We start from the raw sequence: 26,875 nt of genomic DNA on the forward strand, positions 1-26,875 counted from the left end.
AAACGACATCGCTCAATTCTAAGGTATGATCTCGAATCGCACGTTGGAAAGCTGTTCTGTTCGAAATGTCAGTGAATGTTGTTAAATTGTATCGATTTACACAAAAGTGTATCGGTGATCACCAATTTTCATGTTCAGGAACGTTCGGAAACGACATCACTCGATTGTAAGGTATGATCTCGAATCGCACGTCGGAAAGCTGTTCTGTTCGAAATGTCAGTGAATGTTGTTAAATTGTATCGATTCACACAAAAGTGTATCGGTGATCACCAATTTTCACGTTTATGAACGTTCCGAAATGACATCACTCGATTGTAAGTTATGATCTCGGATCGCACGTCGGAAAGCTGTTCTGTTCGAAATGTCAGTGAATGTTGTTAAATTGTATAGATTCACACAAAAGTGTATCGGTGATCACCAATTTGCACGTTTATGAACGTTCGGAAACGACATCACTCGATTGTAATTTATGATCTCGAATCGAAATGTCATTGAATATTGTTAATTTGTCATGAATTGAACAAAAATTTTATTGGTGATCACCAACTTCATGTTTATGAACGTTCGGAAACGTTTTCATCGCTCGATTGTCAGTTCAGATCTCAAATGGCCCTTCGGATTGCGATACTAAATGTCTGTAAAATTGTTGATATGTGACGTTTATCGGTGACCGTTTCCAATCTTTCATAAACATGAAAATAGGTAATCAGCGATAATCTTTTCTGTTAATCGTTACAAATCAACAATTTTTTCCGACATTTCTATCAGAATCGCAATCCGAGATGCGATTCGAGACCGGAACTGACAATCGAACGATGTCGTTTCTGAACGTTCACAAATATGAAAATTGGTGATCACAAATAAATTTTTGTGAGAATCGCTACAAATTATCAAGATTCACTGACAATTCGAACAGAATCGGTTTCCGACGTGCGATTTGAGATCATAACTTACAATCGAGTTATGTCGTTTCCGAACGTGCATAAACATGAAAATTGGTGAACACGGATTCACTTTTGTGTGAATCGATAGAAATTAACAAGATTCACTGACATTTCGTTCTCAATCGCTTTCCGAAGTGGTGATCGAGATCATAACTTACAATCGAGTGATATCGTTTCCGAACCATCATAAACGTGAAAATTGGAGATCACCGATACACTTTTGTGTGAATCGATACAATTTAACAACGTTCACTGACATTTCGAAAAGAGCAGCTTTTCGATGTGCGATTCGATATCATAACTTACAATCGAGTGATGTCGTTTCCGACCGTTCATAAACGTGAAAATTGGAGATCACCGATACACTTTTGTGTGAATCGATTCAATTTAACAACATTCACTGACATTTCGAACAGAACAGCTTTCCGACGTGCGATTCGAGATCATAACCTACAATCGAGTGATGTCGTTTCCGAACGTTCATAAACATGAAAATTTGTGATCACCAATACACTTTTGTGCGAATCGATGGAAATTAACAGGATTCACTGACATTTCGTTCTGAATCGCTTTCCGATGTGCGAATCGAGATAATACATTACAATCGAGTGATGTCGTTTCCGAACCTTCATAAACGTGAAAATTGGAGATCACCGATACACTTTTGTGTGAATCGATACATTTTATCAACATTCACTGACATTTCGAACAGAACAGCTTTCCGACGTGCGATTCGAGATCATAACCTACAATCGACTGATGTCGTTTCCGTACGTTCGTAAACATGAAAATTTGTGATCACCGATACACTTTTGTGCGAATCGATACAAATTAACAAGGTTCATTGACATTTCGTTCTAAATAGCTTTCCGATGTGCGAATCGAGATAATACATTACAATCGAGTGATGTCGTTTCCGAACGTTCATAAACGTGAAAATTGGAGATCACCGATACACTTTTGTGTGAATCGATACATTGTATCAACATTCACTGACATTTCGAACAGAACAGCTTTCCGACGTGCGATTCGAGATTATAACCTACAATCGACTGATGTCGTTTCCGTACGTTCGTAAACATGAAAATTTGTGATCACCGATACACTTTTGTGCGAATCGATACAAATTAACAAGGTTCATTGACATTTCGTTCTAAATAGCTTTCCGATGTGCGAATCGAGATAATACATTACAATCGAGTGATGTCGTTTCCGAACGTTCATAAACGTGAAAATTGGAGATCACCGATACACTTTTGTGTGAATCGATACATTTTATCAACATTCACTGACATTTCGAACAGAACAGCTTTCCGACGTGCGATTCGAGATTATAACCTACAATCGAGTGATGTCGTTTCCGAACGTTCATAAACATGAAAATTTGTGATCACCGATACACTTTTGTGCGAATCGATACAAATTAACAACGTTCACTGTTATTTCGTTCTGAATCGCTTTCCGACGTGTAATGATCTCGAATCGCACGTCGGAAAGCGATGCTAGTCGAAATGTCAGTGAATGTTGTTAAATTGTATCGATTCACACAAAAGTGTATCGGTGATCACCGTTCTTAATGTTTATGAACGTTCGGAAACGACATCGCTCAATTCTAAGGTATGATCTCGAATCGCACGTTGGAAAGCTGTTCTGTTCGAAATGTCAGTGAATGTTGTTAAATTGTATCGATTTACACAAAAGTGTATCGGTGATCACCAATTTTCATGTTCAGGAACGTTCGGAAACGACATCACTCGATTGTAAGGTATGATCTCGAATCGCACGTCGGAAAGCTGTTCTGTTCGAAATGTCAGTGAATGTTGTTAAATTGTATCGATTCACACAAAAGTGTATCGGTGATCACCAATTTTCACGTTTATGAACGTTCCGAAATGACATCACTCGATTGTAAGTTATGATCTCGGATCGCACGTCGGAAAGCTGTTCTGTTCGAAATGTCAGTGAATGTTGTTAAATTGTATAGATTCACACAAAAGTGTATCGGTGATCACCAATTTGCACGTTTATGAACGTTCGGAAACGACATCACTCGATTGTAATTTATGATCTCGAATCGAAATGTCATTGAATATTGTTAATTTGTCATGAATTGAACAAAAATTTTATTGGTGATCACCAACTTCATGTTTATGAACGTTCGGAAACGTTTTCATCGCTCGATTGTCAGTTCAGATCTCAAATGGCCCTTCGGATTGCGATACTAAATGTCTGTAAAATTGTTGATATGTGACGTTTATCGGTGACCGTTTCCAATCTTTCATAAACATGAAAATAGGTAATCAGCGATAATCTTTTCTGTTAATCGTTACAAATCAACAATTTTTTCCGACATTTCTATCAGAATCGCAATCCGAGATGCGATTCGAGACCGGAACTGACAATCGAACGATGTCGTTTCTGAACGTTCACAAATATGAAAATTGGTGATCACAAATAAATTTTTGTGAGAATCGCTACAAATTATCAAGATTCACTGACAATTCGAACAGAATCGGTTTCCGACGTGCGATTTGAGATCATAACTTACAATCGAGTTATGTCGTTTCCGAACGTGCATAAACATGAAAATTGGTGAACACGGATTCACTTTTGTGTGAATCGATAGAAATTAACAAGATTCACTGACATTTCGTTCTCAATCGCTTTCCGAAGTGGTGATCGATATCATAACTTACAATCGAGTGATATCGTTTCCGAACCATCATAAACGTGAAAATTGGAGATCACCGATACACTTTTGTGTGAATCGATACAATTTAACAACGTTCACTGACATTTCGAAAAGAGCAGCTTTTCGATGTGCGATTCGATATCATAACTTACAATCGAGTGATGTCGTTTCCGACCGTTCATAAACGTGAAAATTGGAGATCACCGATACACTTTTGTGTGAATCGATTCAATTTAACAACATTCACTGACATTTCGAACAGAACAGCTTTCCGACGTGCGATTCGAGATCATAACCTACAATCGAGTGATGTCGTTTCCGAACGTTCATAAACATGAAAATTTGTGATCACCAATACACTTTTGTGCGAATCGATGGAAATTAACAGGATTCACTGACATTTCGTTCTGAATCGCTTTCCGATGAGCGAATCGAGATAATACATTACAATCGAGTGATGTCGTTTCCGAACGTTCATAAACGTGAAAATTGGAGTTCACCGATACACTTTTGTGTGAATCGATACATTTTATCAACATTCACTGACATTTCGAACAGAACAGCTTTCCGACGTGCGATTCGAGATCATAACCTACAATCGACTGATGTCGTTTCCGTACGTTCATAAACATGAAAATTTGTGATCACCGATACACTTTTGTGCGAATCGATACAAATTAACAAGGTTCACGGACATTTCGTTCTGAATAGCTTTCCGATGTGCGAATCGAGATAATACATTACAATCGAGTGATGTCGTTTCCGAACGTTCATAAACGTGAAAATTGGAGATCACCGATACACTTTTGTGTGAATCGATACAATTTAACAACATTCACTGACATTTCGAAAAGAGCAGCTTGTCGATGTGCGATTCGATATCATAACTTACAATCGAGTGATGTCGTTTCCGACCGTTCATAAACGTGGAAATTGGAGATCACCGATACACTTTTGTGTGAATCGATTCAATTTAACAACATTCACGGACATTTCGAACAGAACAGCTTTCCGACGTGCGATTCGAGATCATAACCTACAATCGAGTGATGTCGTTTCCGAACGTTCATAAACATGAAAATTTGTGATCACCAATTCACTTTTGTGCGAATCGATGGAAATTAACAGGATTCACTGACATTTCGTTCTGAATCGCTTTCCGATGTGCGAATCGAGATAATAATCGAGTGATGTCGTTTCCGAACGTTCATAAACGTGAAAATTGGAGTTCACCGATACACTTTTGTGTGAATCGATACATTTTATCAACATTCACTGACATTTCGAACAGAACAGCTTTCCGACGTGCGATTCGAGATCATAACCTACAATCGAGTGATGTCGTTTCCGAACGTTCATAGACATGAAAATTTGTGATCACCGATACACTTTTGTGCGATTCGATACGAATTAACAAGGTTCACTGACATTTCGTTCTGAATAGCTTTCCGATGTGCGAATCGAGATAATACATTACAATCGAGTGATGTCGTTTTCGAACGTTCATAAACGTGAAAATTGGAGATCACCGATACACTTTTGTGTGAATCGATACATTTTATCAACATTCACTGACATTTCGAACAGAACAGCTTTCCGACGTGCGATTCGAGATTATAACCTACAATCGAGTGATGTCGTTTCCGAACGTTCATAAACATTAAAATTTGTGATCACCGATACACTTTTGTGCGAATCGATACAAATTAACAAGGTTCACTGACATTTCGTTCTGAATAGCTTTCCGATGTGCGAATCGAGATAATACATTACAATCGAGTGATGTCGTTTCCGAACGTTCATAAACGTGAAAATTGGAGATCACCGATACACTTTTGTGTGAATCGATACATTTTATCAACATTCACTGACATTTCGAACAGAACAGCTTTCCGACGTGCGATTCGAGATCATAACCTACAATCGACTGATGTCGTTTCCGTACGTTCATAAACATGAAAATTTGTGATCACCGATACACTTTTGTGCGAATCGATACAAATTAACAAGGTTCATTGACATTTCGTTCTAAATAGCTTTCCGATGTGCGAATCGAGATAATACTGTTACGTCGTGTGGTTTAATGCCCGGATTTTTAGAGAGAGACAAATTATCTAACGAAATACTGACAATACGATTCACGGCTACGGACGGTAAGAGAGAAACTTTTTAGAGCAGCCCGCTTGGTATGACAGGGATTTACCCTGGTCGCGGTTGGTTAATTTACCGACTGCTGGAAATGTGGAACTCTACTTGACCGATTGAATTGATACAGACTGAATTACCGTCAGCAGTATGCTCGAGGGTCGGTAACCGGAAGAATTTATTTGTCCAGAAAAATGATACACGGGGTACGACGCGTAGACTTATTTTAGATCTCGTATTTGAGAAGGTGAGATTTTCCCCCTCAGGACCGAAACCTATGCTCGTGAGATATTTACCGGATGACCTTTTCAGAATAAAAATAAAATAAAACTCACTTACCGTTTAGTTATTCTTCGACGGATGAGTTAATCGATTGTTATTACTTCGATGTCGATTGGTGTTGATGGTCGGGAAACGGTCGATGCCTCCGAGATGTTTTCACAATCGGGATTGTACTCCTCTCGTTGAGTGAAGATCGATGAACCGACCAAACGTCCCAATGAGTATGGCGAATTAGGGTCGATAATGAAGATGCTCTTCCGAATGATAACGTCGGAAACGACGCGAATTTTACTCGGACCCGATTTTAACACCAAATTATAAATAATATCGTTCGGATATTCGACACCAGAGTTTTCAGATAGCTGTGAGTGTTGAGTGGCTTTGCACAATGTTTTCACCCACGATTTATTATTACCGCGGTTTAGAGCGGGTCTGTTACAGGCACGTGCGATAGCCCGGCGGATTTGAAATTTAACGCCTCCTCGACGTCTAGGCATAATAAGAGAATTTCATAATTAAATTTATATTTCGATAATTAATTCAAGTTTGTTTAAAGGATAGAAAAGAGAAAGAAATCTCGTTGACGTGCCAAATTCTCCAGCACAGAACAATGAGGAGGAGAGAGAGAGATAGAAATCTCGTTGGCGTGCCAAATTCTCCAGCACAGAACAATGAGAAAGAGAGAGAGAGATAGAAATATGTATCGGCGTGCCAAATTCTCCAGCACCGAACGATACAAATGAAGGAATTTAAAATACGATCTAACGTGCCTGAGTCTAGCACAAAAAGAATCGTATGCAAAAACTTGAATTAATTATTCAACTGAGAGATTGAATAAAAGAAATATGCCAGATTATAAAGGAAATAAATCCGCAGGTTTATCGCTGAATTAAGGCACGAAAATGAAATTAAATGATGCCACGTTTCAAATAATTTACAATGTTAGATAAAAGAGAGAATGAAAATTAATAAATTCGTTCAGTAATGAACACGAGTTTTGTAAAACATGAAGTTGAGACTCTAGTTAATCTTGATGAAAATAACTCGTGAAAATTTATAATTCGAGAAAAATAATTAGACTCGATTTTATCGAATTAAGAAATATTAATTCTCGAGGAAAAGAATGGAAAAATCACTCGAAGAAAATTGATGATAATAATTCGCGAGTTTCGGTGAAAAAATACTCGAACGAAAGAAATGATTTCGAATTATCGCGAGTTTCGGTGGAAATTACTCAACGGAAATAAATTGTTAATTAATCGCGAGATTCGGTGGAAATTGCTCAGCGGAAATAAATTGTTAATTAATCGCGAGATTCGGTGGAAATTACTCAACGGAAATAAATTGTTAATTAATCGCGAGATTCGGTGGAAATTACTCAACGAGGGTTTAAGGATGATTTGAATGATTATTTTAAACACTTTTCACCCTTTTTACACTTATGTATTGTTACAAACTTTTAAGTTGCGATGTTACAAAATTAAAATAAACTTGTACGATTAACTTGTACGAAAAAGAACTTTAAAAACTTATTAAAAACTTTTCGATTTTCAGCTGCTCTGCGGGAGTATCCGTGCTCGCTCTCGGCCGGAGTTCGACTGGCTAGCTGTGGAGAGATTCGAGAACTTTAAAAACTTATTAAAAACTATTCGATTTTCAGCTGCTCTGCGGGAGTATCCGTGCTCGCTCTCGGCCGGAGTTCGACTGGCTTGCTGGGGAGAGATTCGAGAACAGATGAGTGCGGCGCGCCTGCGCTCTTAAATAGCAGCGTCCCGTTGGAGTATCGGTGAGGCCGGGCGTCTCGGTGTTGGTTGGCGCACACAAATAAAGTGAGTATCCGTGACTCTTATATACTGTTTCTATATACTTTATAAATTCGTTTAACTCGTAATTATTGATTATTTAAAACCAGTTTAATTAATCATTAATTTTACATTTATTTTCAGCTTAATTTTAAGGTAAGTACATTTTCGTTATATTTTATTTATCAATAATTAATTAACTTCAGTTAAATAATTATTGATTTTACATTCTTATTTACTATTCATTGTAAGATTATTATCTCATTATTGTTTCTAGGTTTTCTCTGGATACAACGGGTGTGTAAGTATATTTAATTTCTTCTTATAACAATTAATTGGTTGTTTATTAATTGATTACGAATCGATGTTTATTTTATTGATTGATTGCCATTTTCTATTTTCAGGTTCTTCTGGATTCGACGGTGATAACATTTCGAGTTTGGTAAGTACAATTATTGCTTATTTAATTAATTATTTCGTTATTTTATAAATATTATTTTGATCGCAGGATCTCTACGGGTGTTTACAACGATTTGGACGGAGCGCAGCGAAGTTTCATCGGTAAGTGTACGTTTTCTACATACTTTCTTTTATTGTTTAACATTTAACAATTTATTTTTCTGTGCGTTTTCCAGGAAGTTTTGTACAGCGTTTTGACGAGGACTGTCACATCTGGCACGTGCGTGACTTCGCCTAAGAGACTCTTGAGAAGTTTTTCTAGAGTCCTTTCTTTTCGCTGGGAAAAACCCTCGAAAAAATTGGAAAGAAAGGGTCATAAAAAAGGACTCGAGTGAAGGGTCAGGGTTGACGAGTGTCGACGTATGAATTTTGGTAAGTTTGGAAAGAAGAATTATTTAGTTTTGTTTGTGCGTGAATTCGCGTAATTAATTCTTTTGATAGGCTGTACTGTCGCGCTACGCCGGATGAAGATATCGGGTTTCACCTCGCGGATTTTCTGATGACAATAATCAATACGAGATTTATCCTCTGCGAGTGGGTGAATTATTATTATTTTATTTGTATAAAAATATGCTTTCGGACCGGAAATGCATTTGCAGTTTTTGTAAATAAGTGTTCCAGAGATTCACCTATGTGAATTTATATCGTAGCCTAAGCATTATATAAGAAGCGTTTTAGCGAGTCTATGTACATACATGTCCACACGTATCTATATATACTTTAACTTATGTATAAACCTTATATACTCATATACCTCGATAGAAATAGCGAAATAAGCGTTTCTGTTCCCCATATACATATATTTGTGTTTCTTGATTGAAAATAAAGATAATTTGTTTGTAACGAAATTTGTTTATTTATTAACAATTATTGTTTATATGCTTAAAAATGTGTCAATCGCTTTTGAACTGTGTCCTATGTCGCCTTGCTATGAAATCCCATTGATTTCCTGAGTTTTTGATGTGTTTTGGGTGATCCGCGGTTTTCCGCGGTTTTTCGCGGTTAACCCGCGAATTGGTATATCAGCGAAATATTTGTGTAAAGTGGTCGAGTTTGTAATCATTTTAAAGGGCATTGAATTCCCTATCGTTTGAGAGTAACAGAGATAATTTATCCACATAATTGTTAATTAATGAAATTAAATATTGTTAAATTTTTATGTTTCGGAAAAGTTGTAAAAAGCACCCAAGTTACTTATTACGGTCTTTGCTATTGAATCTAATCGTTTGGAACTTGATTTTCGACGTTTTTGGACGATTCGCGGTAATTCGCGGTTATTCGCGGTTTTTCCGCGAATTGATAACTCACAGAAGAATTATTGCAAAATGGTCGTGCGAGTATTCATTTGAAAGGGATTTTGATCTAGAACACGCTCGTAGCGTTAAAATTTAGATAACTGTAAAATTGTTAGTTAATGAAATTTGAAATTGTTAACTTTTGATATTTGGTAAAAATGATTAAAAGGTACCCGTGTGAGGTATCAAAATAAAGCTCTTTTCATAAGAAACACGTTCCAATTGTTAAAAATGCTCTAAGTCGATTATTGTTAGTTAATGAAAATTGAAATTTCGAGAGCGCTGAGTGATGACTCATCGGGCGCTCGGGCTCCGTGAGGCAGGTCAGTTGCGCGCGGGGCTCGCTAGTCTACATACTATAGCGTTTACTGAACTATAGCGCTCCTTAAAAGTTATTTTCGCCTTTCTATGTTGGTCACTATTATTTCCAATAATAAATTTTATTTTTTAAGCGGCAATTTTAAATATATTTTCTTTATGTTACAGATACATACCAGCCAACACGATGGTGGAGACCCTAGGACGTAACACAATTTAACAACATTCACTGACATTTCGACTAGCATCGCTTTCCGACGTGCGATTCGAGATCATTACACGTCGGAAAGCGATTCAGAACGAAATGACAGTGAACGTTGTTAATTTGTATCGATTCGCACTAAAGTGTATCGGTGATCACAAATTTTCATGTTTATGAACGTTCGGAAACGACATCACTCGATTGTAGGTTATAATCTCGAATCGCACGTCGGAAGGCTGTTCTGTTCGAAATGTCAGTGAATGTTGATAAAATGTATCGATTCACACAAAAGTGTATCGGTGATCTCCAATTTTCACGTTTATGAACGTTCGGAAACGGCATCACTCGATTGTAATGTATTATCTCGATTCGCACATCGGAAAGCTATTCAGAACGAAATGTCAGTGAACCTTGTTAATTTGTATCGAATCGCACAAAAGTGTATCGGTGATCACAAATTTTCATATCTATGAACGTTCGGAAACGACATCACTCGATTGTAGGTTATAATCTCGAATCGCACGTCGGAAAGTGGTTCTGTTCGAAATGTCAGTGAATGTTGAAAAAATGTATCGATTCACACAAAAGTGTATCGGTGATCTCCAATTTTCACGTTTATGAACGTTCGGAAACGACATCACTCGATTGTAATGTATTATCTCGATTCGCACATCGGAAAGCTATTCAGAACGAAATGTCCGTGAACCTTGTTAATTTGTATCGATTCGCACAAAAGTGTATCGGTGATCACAAATTTTCATGTTTATGAACGTACGGAAACGACATCAGTCGATTGTAGGTTATGATCTCGAATCGCACGTCGGAAAGCTGTTCTGTTCGAAATGTCAGTGAATGTTGATAAAATGTATCGATTCACACAAAAGTGTATCGGTGAACTCCAATTTTCACGTTTATGAACGTTCGGAAACGACATCACTCGATTGAAATGTATTATCTCGATTCGCACATCGGAAAGCGATTCAGAACGAAATGTCAGTGAATCCTGTTAATTTCCATCGATTCGCACAAAAGTGTATTGGTGATCACAAATTTTCATGTTTATGAACGTTCGGAAACGACATCACTCGATTGTAGGTTATGATCTCGAATCGCACGTCGGAAAGCTGTTCTGTTCGAAATGTCAGTGAATGTTGTTAAATTGAATCGATTCACACAAAAGTGTATCGGTGATCTCCAATTTTCACTTTTATGAACGGTCGGAAACGACATCACTCGATTGTAAGTTATGATATCGAATCGCACATCGAAAAGCTGCTCTTTTCGAAATGTCAGTGAATGTTGTTAAATTGTATCGATTCACACAAAAGTGTATCGGTGATCTCCAATTTTCACGTTTATGATGGTTCGAAAACGATATCACTCGATTGTAAGTTATGATCTCGATCACCACATCGGAAAGCGATTGAGAACGAAATGTCAGTGAAACTTGTTAATTTCTATCGATTCACACAAAAGTAAATCCGTGTTCACCAATTTTCATGTTTATGCACGTTCGGAAACGACATAACTCGATTGTAAGTTATGATCTCAAATCGCACGTCAGAAAGCGATTCTGTTCGAAATGTCATAGAATCTTGTTAATTTGTGATGACTTGAACAAAAAGTTTATCGTGATCACCGTTTTTCATGTATACGAACTTTCGGAGACGACATCACTCGATTGTAAGTTATGATCTCGAATCGCACGTCGGAAACCGATTCTGTTCGAATTGTCAGTGAATCTTGATAATTTGTAGCGATTCTCACAAAAATTTATTTGTGATCACCAATTTTCATATTTGTGAACGTTCAGAAACGACATCGTTCGATTGTCAGTTCCGGTCTCGAATCGCATCTCGGATTGCGATTCTGATAGAAATGTCGGAAAAAATTGTTGATTTGTAACGATTAACAGAAAAGATTATCGCTGATTACCTATTTTCATGTTTATGAAAGATTGGAAACGGTCACCGATAAACGTCACATATCAACAATTTTACAGACATTTAGTATCGCAATCCGAAGGGCCAATTGAGATCTGAACTGACAAACGAGCGATGAAAACGTTTCCGAACGTTCATAAACATGAAGTTGGTGATCACCAATAAAATTTTTGTTCAATTCATGACAAATTAACAATATTCAATGACATTTCAATTCGAGATCATAAATTACAATCGAGTGATGTCGTTTCCGAACGTTCATAAACGTGCAAATTGGTGATCACCGATACACTTTTGTGTGAATCTATACAATTTAACAACATTCACTGACATTTCGAACAGAACAGCTTTCCGACGTGCGATCCGAGATCATAACTTACAATCGAGTGATGTCATTTCGGAACGTTCATAAACGTGAAAATTGGTGATCACCGATACACTTTTGTGTGAATCGATACAATTTAACAACATTCACTGACATTTCGAACAGAACAGCTTTCCGACGTGCGATTCGAGATCATACCTTACAATCGAGTGATGTCGTTTCCGAACGTTCATGAACATGAAGAACGGTGATCACCTATACACTTTTGTGTGAATCGACACAAATTAACCAGATTCACTGACATTTCGTTCTGAATCGCTTTCCGATGTGCGAATCGCGATCACAGCTTACAATCGAGTGTTTTTGTTTCCGAACGTTCATAAACATGAAGAACGGTGATCGCCGATAGATTTTTGTGAGAATCGCAACAAATCAAGAAGATTCACTGACATTTCGAACAAAATCAGATTCCCACGTGCGATTCGAGATCATACCTTACAATCGAGTGATGTCGTTTCCGAACGTTCATGAACATGAAAATTGGTGATCACCGGTACACTTTTGTGTGAAACGATACAATTTAACTACATTCACTGACATTTCGAACAGAACAGCTTTCCGACGTGCGATTGGAGATCATACCTTACAATCGAGTGATGTCGTTTCCGAACGTGCCTGAACATGAAAATTGGTGATCACCGATACACTTTCGAGTATATCGATAAAAATTAACAAGATTCACTGACATTTCGAACTGAACAGCTTTCCGACGTGCGATTCGAGATCATACCTTAGGATCGAGTGATGTCGTTTCCGAACGTTCATAAACATGAAGAACGGTGATCACCGATACATTTTTGCGAGAATCGATACAATTTAACAACATTCACTGACATTTCGAACAGAACAGCTTTCCAACGTGCGATTCGAGATCATACCTTAGAATTGAGTGATGTCGTTTCCGAACGATCATAAACATTAAGAACGGTGATCACCGATACACTTTTGTGTGAATCGATACAATTTAACAACATTCACTGACATTTCGACTAGCATCGCTTTCCGACGTGCGATTCGAGATCATTACACGTCGGAAAGCGATTCAGAACGAAATGACAGTGAACGTTGTTAATTTGTATCGATTCGCACAAAAGTGTATCGGTGATCACAAATTTCCATGTTTATGAACGTTCGGAAACGACATCACTCGATTGTAGGTTATAATCTCGAATCGCACGTCGGAAAGCTGTTCTGTTCGAAATGTCAGTGAATGTTGATAAAATGTATCGATTCACACAAAAGTGTATCGGTGATCTCCAATTTTCACGTTTATGAACGTTCGGATACGACATCACTCGATTGTAATGTATTATCTCGATTCGCACATCGGAAAGCTATTCAGAACAAAATGTCAGTGAACCTTGTTAATTCGTATCGAATCGCACAAAAGTGTATCGGTGATCACAAATTTTCATGTCTATGAACGTTCGGAAACGACATCACTCGATTGTAGGTTATGATCTCGAATCGCACGTCGGAAAGCTGTTCTGTTCGAAATGTCAGTGAATGTTGATAAAATGTATCGATTCACACAAAAGTGTATCGGTGATCTCCAATTTTCACGTTTATGAACGTTCGGAAACGACATCACTCGATTGTAATGTATTATCTCGATTCGCACATCGGAAAGCTATTCAGAACGAAATGTCAGTGAACCTTGTTAATTTGTGTCGATTCGCACAAAAGTGTATCGGTGATCACAAATTTTAATGTTTATGAACGTTCGGAAACAACATCACTCGATTGTAGGTTATAATCTCGAATCGCACGTCGGAAAGCTGTTCTGTTCGAAATGTCAGTGAATGTTGATAAAATGTATCGATTCACACAAAAGTGTATCGGTGATCTCCAATTTTCACGTTTATGAACGTTCGGAAACGGCATCACTCGATTGTAATGTATTATCTCGATTCGCACATCGGAAAGCTATTCAGAACGAAATGTCAGTGAACCTTGTTAATTTGTATCGAATCGCACAAAAGTGTATCGGTGATCACAAATTTTCATGTCTATGGACGTTCGGAAACGACATCACTCGATTGTAGGTTATGATCTCGAATCGCACGTCGGAAAGCTGTTCTGTTCGAAATGTCAGTGAATGTTGATAAATTGTATCGATTCACACAAAAGTGTATGGGTGATCACAAATTTTCATGTTTATGAACGTTCGGAAACGACATCACTCGATTGTAATGTATTATCTCGATTCGCACATCGGAAAGCTATTCAGAACGAAATGTCCGTGAACCTTGTTAATTTCCATCGATTCGCACAAAAGTGTATTGGTGATCACAAATTTTCATGTTTATGAACGTTCGGAAACGACATCACTCGATTGTAGGTTATGATCTCGAATCGCACGTCGGAAAGCTGTTCTGTTCGAAATGTCAGTGAATGTTGTTTAATTGAATCGATTCACACAAAAGTGTATCGGTGATCTCCAATTTTCACGTTTATGAACGGTCGGAAACGACATCACTCGATTGTAAGTTATGATATCGAATCGCACATCGAAAAGCTGCTCTTTTCGAAATGTCAGTGAATGTTGTTAAACTGTATCGATTCACACAAAAGTGTATCGGTGATCTCCAATTTTCACGTTTATGAACGTTCGGAAACGACATCACTCGATTGTAATGTATTGTCTCGATTCGCACATCGGAAAGCTATTCAGAACGAAATGTCAGTGAACCTTGTTAATTTGTGTCGATTCGCACAAAAGTGTATCGGTGATCACAAATTTTAATGTTTATGAACGTTCGGAAACGACATCACTCGATTGTAGGTTATAATCTCGAATCGCACGTCGGAAAGCTGTTCTGTTCGAAATGTCAGTGAATGTTGATAAAATGTATCGATTCACACAAAAGTGTATCGGTGATCTCCAATATTCACGTTTATGAACGTTCGGAAACGGCATCACTCGATTGTAATGTATTATCTCGATTCGCACATCGGAAAGCTATTCAGAACGAAATGTCAGTGAACCTTGTTAATTTGTATCGAATCGCACAAAAGTGTATCGGTGATCACAAATTTTCATGTCTATGAACGTTCGGAAACGACATCACTCGATTGTAGGTTATGATCTCGAATCGCACGTCGGAAAGCTGTTCTGTTCGAAATGTCAGTGAATGTTGTTTAATTGAATCGATTCACACAAAAGTGTATCGGTGATCACCAATTTTCATGTTCATGAACGTTCGGAAACGACATCACTCGATTGTAAGTTATGATCTCGATCAGCACATCGGAAAGCGATTGAGAACGAAATGTCAGTGAATCTTGTTAATTTCTATCGATTCACACAAAAGTCAATCCGTGTTCACCAATTTTCATGTTTATGCACGTTCGGAAACGACATAACTCGATTGTAAGTTATGATCTCAAATCGCAGGTCAGAAAGCGATTCTGTTCGAAATGTCATAGAATCTTGTTAATTTGTGATGACTTGAACAAAAAGTTTATCGTGATCACCGTTTTTCATGTATACGAACTTTCGGAGACGACATCACTCGATTGTAAGTTATGATCTCGAATCGCACGTCGGAAACCGATTCTGTTCGAATTGTCAGTGAATCTTGATAATTTGTAGCGATTCTCACAAAAGTTTATTTGTGATCACCAATTTTCATATTTGTGAACGTTCAGAAACGACATCGTTCGATTGTCAGTTCCGGTCTCGAATCGCATCTCGGATTGCGATTCTGATAGAAATGTCGGAAAAAATTGTTGATTTGTAACGATTAACAGAAAAGATTATCGCTGATTACCTATTTTCATGTTTATGAAAGATTGGAAACGGTCACCGATAAACGTCACATATCAACAATTTTACAGACATTTAGTATTGCAATCCGAAGGGCTATTTGAGATCTGAACTGGCAATCGAGCGATGAAAACGTTTCCGAACGTTCATAAACATGAAGTTGGTGATCACCAACAAAATTTTTGTTCAATTCATGACAAATTAACAATATTCAATGACATTTCGATTCGAGATCATAAATTACAATCGAGTGATGTCGTTTACGAACGTTCATAAACGTGCAAATTGGTGATCACCGATACACTTTTGTGTGAATCTATACAATTTAACAACATTCACTGACATTTCGAACAAAATCAGATTCCCACGTGCGATTCGAGATCATACCTTACAATCGAATGATGTCGTTTCCGAACGTTCATGAACATGAAAATTGGTGATCACCGGTACACTTTTGTGTGAATCGATACAATTTAACTAAATTCACTGAAATTTCGAACAGAACAGCTTTCCGACGTGCGATTCGAGATCATACCTTACAATCGAGTGATGTCGTTTCCGAACGTTCCTGAACATGAAAATTGGTGATCACCGATACACTTTCGTGTAAATCGATAAAAATTAACAAGATTCACTGACATTTCGAACTGAACAGCTTTCCGACGTGCGATTCGAGATCATACCTTACGATCGAGTGATGTCGTTTCCGAACGTTCATAAACATGAAGAACGGTGATCACCGATAGATTTTTGCGAGAATCGCAACAAATCAAGAAGATTCACTGACATTTCGAACAAAATCCGATTCCGACCTGCGATTCGAGAACATAACTTACAATCGAGTGATGTAGTTTTCGAACGTTCATAAACGTGAAAATTGGTGATCACCGATACACTTTTGTGTGAATCGATACAATTTTACAACATTCACTGACATTTCGAACAGAACAGCCTTCCGACGAGCGATTCGAGATCATACCTTAGAATTGAGTGATGTCGTTTCCGAACGTTCATAAACATTAAGAACGGTGATCACCGATACACTTTTGTGTGAATCGATACAATTTAACAACATTCACTGACATTTCGACTAGCATCGCTTTCCGACGTGCGATTCGAGATCATTACACGTCGGAAAGCGATTCAGAACGAAATGACAGTGAACGTTGTTAATTTGTATCGATTCGCACTAAAGTGTATCGGTGATCACAAATTTTCATGTTTATGAACGTTCGGAAACGACATCACTCGATTGTAGGTTATAATCTCGAATCGCACGTCGGAAAGCTGTTCTGTTCGAAATGTCAGTGAATGTTGATAAAATGTATCGATTCACACGAAAGTGTATCGGTGATCTCCAATTCCCACGTTTATGAACGTTCGGAAACGGCATCACTCGATTGTAATGTATTATCTCGATTCGCACATCGGAAAGCTATTCAGAACGAAATGTCAGTGAACCTTGTTAATTTGTATCGAATCGCACAAAAGTGTATCGGTGATCACAAATTTTCATATCTATGAACGTTCGGAAACGACATCACTCGATTGTAGGTTATAATCTCGAATCGCACGTCGGAAAGTGGTTCTGTTCGAAATGTCAGTGAATGTTGATAAAATGTATCGATTCACACAAAAGTGTATCGGTGATCTCCAATTTTCACGTTTATGAACGTTCGGAAACGACATCACTCGATTGTAATGTATTATCTCGATTCGCACATCGGAAAGCTATTCAGAACGAAATGTCAGTGAACCTTGTTAATTTGTGTCGATTCGCACAAAAGTGTATCGGTGATCACAAATTTTAATGTTTATGAACGTTCGGAAACGACATCACTCGATTGTAGGTTATAATCTCGAATCGCACGTCGGAAAGCTGTTCTGTTCGAAATGTCAGTGAATGTTGATAAAATGTATCGATTCACACAAAAGTGTATCGGTGATCTCCAATTTTCACGTTTATGAACGTTCGGAAACGGCATCACTCGATTGTAATGTATTATCTCGATTCGCACATCGGAAAGCTATTCAGAACGAAATGTCAGTGAATCTTGTTAATTTGTATCGATTCGCACAAAAGTGTATCGGTGATCACAAATTTTCATGTTTATGAACGTTCGGAAATGACATCACTCGATTGTAGGTTATAATCTCGAATCGCACGTCGGAAAGCTGTTCTGTTCGAAATGTCAGTGAATGTTGATAAAATGTATCGATTCACACAAAAGTGTATCGGTGATCTCCAATTTTCACGTTTATGAACGTTCGGAAACGACATCACTCGATTGTAATGTATTATCTCGATTCGCACATCGGAAAGCTATTCAGAACGAAATGTCAGTGAACCTTGTTAATTTGTGTCGATTCGCACAAAAGTGTATCGGTGATCACAAATTTTAATGTTTATGAACGTTCGGAAACAACATCACTCGATTGTAGGTTATAATCTCGAATCGCACGTCGGAAAGCTGTTCTGTTCGAAATGTCAGTGAATGTTGATAAAATGTATCGATTCACACAAAAGTGTATCGGTGATCTCCAATTTTCACGTTTATGAACGTTCTGAAACGGCATCACTCGATTGTAATGTATTATCTCGATTCGCACATCGGAAAGCTTTTCAGAACGAAATGTCAGTGAACCTTGTTAATTTGTATCGAATCTCACAAAAGTGTATCGGTGATCACAAATTTTCATGTCTATGGACGTTCGGAAACGACATCACTCGATTGTAGGTTATGATCTCGAATCGCACGTCGGAAAGCTGTTCTGTTCGAAATGTCAGTGAATGTTGATAAATTGTATCGATTCACACAAAAGTGTATGGGTGATCACAAATTTTCATGTTTATGAACGTTCGGAAACGACATCACTCGATTGTAATGTATTATCTCGATTCGCACATCGGAAAGCTATTCAGAACGAAATGTCCGTGAACCTTGTTAATTTCCATCGATTCGCACAAAAGTGTATTGGTGATCACAAATTTTCATGTTTATGAACGTTCGGAAACGACATCACTCGATTGTAGGTTATGATCTCGAATCGCACGTCGGAAAGCTGTTCTGTTCGAAATGTCAGTGAATGTTGTTTAATTGAATCGATTCACACAAAAGTGTATCGGTGATCACCAATTTTCATGTTCATGAACGTTCGGAAACGACATCACTCGATTGTAAGTTATGATCTCGATCAGCACATCGGAAAGCGATTGAGAACGAAATGTCAGTGAATCTTGTTAATTTCTATCGATTCACACAAAAGTCAATCCGTGTTCACCAATTTTCATGTTTATGCACGTTCGGAAACGACATAACTCGATTGTAAGTTATGATCTCAAATCGCACGTCAGAAAGCGATTCTGTTCGAAATGTCATAGAATCTTGTTAATTTGTGATGACTTGAACAAAAAGTTTATCGTGATCACCGTTTTTCATGTATACGAACTTTCGGAGACGACATCACTCGATTGTAAGTTATGATCTCGAATCGCACGTCGGAAACCGATTCTGTTCGAATTGTCAGTGAATCTTGATAATTTGTAGCGATTCTCACAAAAGTTTATTTGTGATCACCAATTTTCATATTTGTGAACGTTCAGAAACGACATCGTTCGATTGTCAGTTCCGGTCTCGAATCGCATCTCGGATTGCGATTCTGATAGAAATGTCGGAAAAAATTGTTGATTTGTAACGATTAACAGAAAAGATTATCGCTGATTACCTATTTTCATGTTTATGAAAGATTGGAAACGGTCACCGATAAACGTCACATATCAACAATTTTACAGACATTTAGTATTGCAATCCGAAGGGCTATTTGAGATCTGAACTGGCAATCGAGCGATGAAAACGTTTCCGAACGTTCATAAACATGAAGTTGGTGATCACCAACAAAATTTTTGTTCAATTCATGACAAATTAACAATATTCAATGACATTTCGATTCGAGATCATAAATTACAATCGAGAGATGTCGTTTACGAACGTTCATAAACGTGCAAATTGGTGATCACCGATACACTTTTGTGTGAATCGACACAATTTAACAACATTCACTGACATTTCGAATAGAACAGCTTTCCGACGAGCGATTCGAGATCATACGTTACAATCGAGTGATGTCGTTTCCGAACGTTCATGAACATGAAAATTGGTGATCACCGATACACTTTTGTGTGAATCGATACAATTTAACAACATTCACTGACATTTCGAACAGAACAGCTTTCCGACGTGCGATTCGAGATCATACCTTACAATCGAGTGATGTCGTTTCCGAACGTTCATGAACATGAAAATTGGTCATCACCGATACACTTTTGTGTGAATCGACACAAATTAACCAGATTCACTGACATTTCGTTCTGAATCGCTTTCCGATGTGCGAATCGCGATCACAGCTTACAATCGAGTGTTTTTGTTTCCGAACGTTCATAAACATGAAGAACGGTGATCGCCGATAGATTTTTGTGTGAATCGATACAATTTAACAACATTCACTGACATTTCGACTAGCATCGCTTTCCGACGTGCGATTCGAGATCATTACACGTCGGAAAGCGATTCAGAACGAAATGACAGTGAACGTTGTTAATTTGTATCGATTCGCACTAAAGTGTATCGGTGATCACAAATTTTCATGTTTATGAACGTTCGGAAACGACATCACTCGATTGTAGGTTATAATCTCGAATCGCACGTCGGAAAGCTGTTCTGTTCGAAATGTCAGTGAATGTTGATAAAATGTATTCGAGAAAAAAGAAGTTCGTGAAAAAAAAGTCATAACGGAAGTTACGTGCAGTACTAAAATTGATTATATCTATTCGAGGCCAAGTATTTATCAGTTATTCGAAATATAATCTCCGGCGACAAAAGAGCGTTGAGAATCCTCGTCGGGCTCAGAACGTTTTATCAAAATTACTAAAAAATTAATGGAAATAAAAAATCGCAGAATCTTTCTTTCGAATAATAAGAACGATGTCAACCCATTTCTTTTTAACCAGACCATATAAAAATCGTTAAAAATTCACATGAAAGTCATTCGTTACTTCAACAAGGTACAGACTTTAAAGAATCGATTCCCCTCCGACTTTCAGGATCCCCTGGTATTATTCACAACATTCAACTTCGATTGGATCGGTACAAATTATGTTCAAATACGTCTTAAACGTACTTGTCCGGCCCATCACTTTTTATTCAAATTGCCCATTCGAAAACAAATCGGGGCTGTTCTATAATCACAAATATAATAAAATGGATAGAAATAAAAATAATATCTCCAAGTAATTTGAACTTGATTGTTCTCAAGTTCGTATTGCAATAATAGCAATATCCACTTCTCATTTACTTCAGTGAACACATATGAACCATTCGGTAAGAACCAATGAAAATGAGAAATAATCAGGCGCATTACAAGAAATTTTCGAACCTACTCAGCCATGCAAAGTTTTTTTTTCGATAGTCACTTACACATTTTGATAAATATCACTAGTCGAGTACGACACGCGCGATTCCTGGAATTTGGAGAAAAGTGATTTTGTTGTGAATTATGACTCCATATAATATAAATAGATTAATCAAATTCATCTTTCATTTTCGTTTCATTTTGACAAGAGCGATTCGAAGGAAAATTATTTTCTCGGGAATTACTGTTCCTTAATATTAACACATGGATTAAATTCGTTTTTTATTTGTTTTCGAATGAGCAATTTGAATAAAAAGTGATGGGCCGGACAAGTACGTTTAAGACGTATTTGAACATAATTTGTACCGATCCAATCGAAGTTGAATGTTGTGAATAATACCAGGGGATCCTGAAAGTCGGAGGGGAATCGATTCTTTAAAGTCTGTACCTTGTTGAAGTAACGAATGACTTTCATGTGAATTTTTAACGATTTTTATATGGTCTGGTTAAAAAGAAATGGGTTGACATCGTTCTTATTATTCGAAAGAAAGATTCTGCGATTTTTTATTTCCATTAATTTTTTAGTAATTTTGATAAAACGTTCTGAGCCCGACGAGGATTCTCAACGCTCTTTTGTCGCCGGAGATTATATTTCGAATAACTGATAAATACTTGGCCTCGAATAGATATAATCAATTTTAGTACTGCACGTAACTTCCGTTATGACTTTTTTTTCACGAACTTCTTTTTTCTCGAAAATAATTATTATGAATGATTAGTGGCTCCTATGCATAAAACGTCAATTTTTCAATGAAAGTTTCCAATTTGTTCGATAAATATTCCAAATTATCAATAAAAACTTGGCCTCCAATTGATATCATACATTTTTATACTGCATGAAACTTGGATAGTACATTTTTCAATTTGCTCAATATTTATGAATTTTTTTGAAAGCTTTTTATTTTCCTTTATAGAGATTTTTTTACATCTATAAAATTTTTTTCCTGGTTTTGAATATTTTTTCTATGTTATCCAGAAACAAGGGACCATCAATGTACTTGTCCCAACCTTTTTTCCCTAGGGGAATTTTGGGGTTTGATATCACGTTTTTTTTCTCGACTTCCTCGATTTCATTTTGATGGCTATAGAATTTAAATTTAAATTTTCATGTGTTATTTTGTTAGTATGTTTTTTAAGAATATTATTTTGTTAGTGCATTTTCAAAGATTTTAAACACGCACGATGATGATGATATGATACTGTGATCTCTTTTCCGCACCACCGCAGGGGTAGAGTTCCAGGCGCGTTTTTTTTTACGTCACGTTATGTCCATCAGGAACCCAAGAACATGAGGAAGTTCATGTTGGTGTCAGGAATATGATTTTCGGCTCTTAACGTCGGATTCCGAGAAAAGAAGACCGATTTTTCGTCAAAATTATACTGAAAACATTTCGTCACAGGTCTGTCCTTGGCCTTTAGCGATTTTTTTCCCTTTACTCTAATATATTATGACCATTAGAAACCCAAGAGCATGGAGAAATCCGGGATGGGTGCCGAGGTATGATTTTCGGTTAAAAATTTTGGTTTCCACGAAAAAAGACCAAATTTTCGTCAAAATTGTACAGAACAAATATCGTCATAAGTCTGTCCTTGGACTTAGGCGATTTTTTTCCTTGTACTATAATATGTTATGCCCACTGTGAACCCAAGAGCACGGAGGAACGCGCGTTGGAGGCCGAGATATGATTTTCGTCTTGTAACTTTGGTTTCCGCGAAAAAAGACAAACTTTTCGTCACAAATAAACTAAAAATATTTTATCACGGTCTGTTCTTGGACTTTGTCGATTTTTCCCTTCTACTCTAATATGTTATGCTCATTGGGAACCCAAGAGCACCGAGGAATGCACATTGGAGGCCGAGATATTATTTTCGGTTTGTCACTTTGGTTTCCACGAAAAAGGACTTATTTTTCGTAAAATTTGATGTAAAAAATTATCGGCACAGATCTATCCCTAGACTTTGGCGATTTTTCCCAAGTCTTCATACCAGGAATGAAGGAATGTGAAGACTTCTTTCATAGAACAGATTTTTTCGATCCTTTTTCTCCAAAATTCAAGTGAGAGATAGATAAAATTCAAAAAAAAATCCAACAGAATTGGCAGTTTTAAGATATTATATATATTGCATTCTGAAGATAGAAATTTTTATTGCATTTGAAATGAGCTTTCCAATGACTTTTCGATGAATTCACTTTTATTCATATCACTATATCCAGAGATGCAAAGTGAATGCACACATGTCGATGCACAAAATTTTCAAATTCTGCATGTACCCACCGAGTTTCAATAGGAGCAAGAAACAATATAGTGTGTCTAGACCAACAGAATCGCTTATTTTTTTATGTATGCATGGCATTCTGAAACCATAAAATGTTATGCCATTCTTAAATGAGCCACCGCTGACTTTTTGTAACATTTATGATTATTTTTTTATTATGTTATTTACTTATTATTTATATATATCCATATTTTATATTTCTTCTGTAATTTTTATTATTTATTTATGTCCATATTCCATAATCAAAAATGCAAAGCGATAATATCTGGCGCATATGTTAATACACAGAGTTTTCAAAGTTTGCAAGTATCCGCGGCGGTTCATTCATCTTCATTTTCCTACAGACCACAGATTCATTAACTTAATTATGCCAATACTGAAAGTAATAAAGACAGTACGCTTAACAGCCAACAGAGCTCAAAATTGTTTCATGTATCTGTGCATTGGCTTTCGAGGACAGTAATTTCAGACCTATTCAGTAATAAGCGACTGCATGAAGACTTTAGTAATGACTTTCTCTGTTTATATACTACAGTCGATACCAAAAAGTGAAATGATTTCCACACCGGCTGCTTTACAGAAATATCAAAGTTTACAGGTACTCGCTGTATACTGGTAATACAAACTTTCATACTATGGGGAAAAACATTTCAGAATTTCCTGAACCACATTCTCGAATGTTATTATGTCACATTTGAGAGAAAAAGTGAAAGACATGGTGCATGTTGAGGCAAGCAAAATATGGTGTACTTTTGTATGTCTCCATGGCTATTCGCAGACTAAATATCTGATCATATCCAAACATTATCAGGCGTAGACTTACAGACATAAATTTTTCAACCCATAATGCCAATTGCAGATATGAAGTAGAAATACTCTCTATATATGTCCTTTCATAACGTTCTTCAACTTTAGAGGTGTCCATCGCATTTCAACAATACAAATTTTGATATCACGAGAAATAAAGCACCCAATAACTTTTTGATATAAATTTCCAAATTCATCATGCAACTCAAGGGAATATCTATGCATTTACTCGGCCCAAATTGTATAAACTAGACTCTTCGTTCTATATTTTTCATATTATGTTGTTGAAATCATTACGAGGAAATAGAAATACCCACAACACACATATTATCTAGAGAATAATGAATTGAAATTGGTAGGGATATTCTGTAAGCTAAGAAGGTAGAAAAAAGGGAGTGGAGAGCACAGCCAAACTCAATGAAAGAAAATATTAGAATGCACTAGATTAGACACTTTTATTTAATCAACATTTTTTTTAATTTAAATGATTTCATTTAAATACAACCAATTTTGCGAGTTTTTTTTTCAATATAATTGCATGACATACAATTTAGGAAGGCACACAGTTTAGAAAGAGCGTTTGAGGTTATAATGAACGAACGTTTTTTTTTCTCGCAACTCTCCTGTTGAAAATTTAACCAAATAAGAACAAATGATTGCAAGAAAATTATGTCACAAAATAAACGTAAAAGTCAAAGTGTTTATACAAGGAGACCTTTCCCAATATTAATGTTTATATATTAACAAACACTTGCGAACACATAGCCATGAGATTGATCTAAACCGCACTGTTTTCACGAAATTCGCATAACACATTTTACAGTTATATAAGAACTGTGAATCGAATTTACACATCTCGCACTGTTTCCCCGAAATTTTATTATATGGACGATGAACGAATTTACGCAGACGGTGACCGAAAGAAATTATTTTGACAGTAGATATAAATTATGTGACACGAAGGGTGCGTTCGACTTGGGCGCTTACACGCTTTCAGCGTCCGAACGTAGAGTGTCGTAAAACAAACATAGGAACGATGATGTTACAAGAAGACCGACGGTGTGAAGATAGACGACAGGACCACTGAGAAGTTTTCTAATCGGCGATTGGTTGGAACCGTTATTTTCTCGGTGCGGATTGGCTATGAAGGGCATCAAAACGCTCTTATATGTGTCGGTCAGAACGCGTATACAGATACCTCCAGTTCATAAGTGTGTTAGTAACTTTTGCATAATCTTAGGCCTGTGCAAAGTTTTTTCTCAGCAATTACGGCACCGATCACATTGACTTTGAGCTCATTCGAAAGGGATTTTGAAAATTAGTCTCCAAACTGATTTTCGCTTTACAGCAAATCTCCTGGGCTCCGCAATTCTAGAAAATCACATGTCAGTTTTACCCCCACCACCGCGAATCGGTTTATTCAGAGATAATATAGTCTCGGCGAGCTCGGGCCAGCAGACGACAGGGCTGTCAATGTACTTGTCCCGAGACTCTACCGAGTCTCTTGATCGATTCACACAAAAGTGTATCGGTGATCTCCAATTTTCACGTTTATGAACGTTCGGAAACGACATCACTCGATTGTAATGTATTATCTCGATTCGCACATCGGAAAGCTATTCAGAACGAAATGCCAGTGAACCTTGTTAATTTGTATCGATTCGCACAAAAGTGTATCGGTGATCACAAATTTTAATGTTTATGAACGTTCGGAAACGACATCACTCGATTGTAGGTTATAATCTCGAATCGCACGTCGGAAAGCTGTTCTGTTCGAAATGTCAGTGAATGTTGATAAAATGTATCGATTCACACAAAAGTGTATCGGTGATCTCCAATTTTCACGTTTATGAACGGTCGGAAACGACATCACTCGATTGTAAGTTATGATATCGAATCGCACATCGAAAAGCTGCTCTTTTCGAAATGTCAGTGAATCTTGTTAAACTGTATCGATTCACACAAAAGGGTATCGGTGATCTCCAATTTTCACGTTTATGAACGTTCGGAAAGGACATCACTCGATTGTAATGTATTATCTCGATTCGCACATCGGAAAGCTATTCAGAACGAAATGTCCGTGAAC

Source organism: Venturia canescens, chromosome 9, assembly GCF_019457755.1.
Source record: "Venturia canescens isolate UGA chromosome 9, ASM1945775v1, whole genome shotgun sequence".
Lineage (NCBI taxonomy): Eukaryota > Metazoa > Arthropoda > Insecta > Hymenoptera > Ichneumonidae > Venturia > Venturia canescens.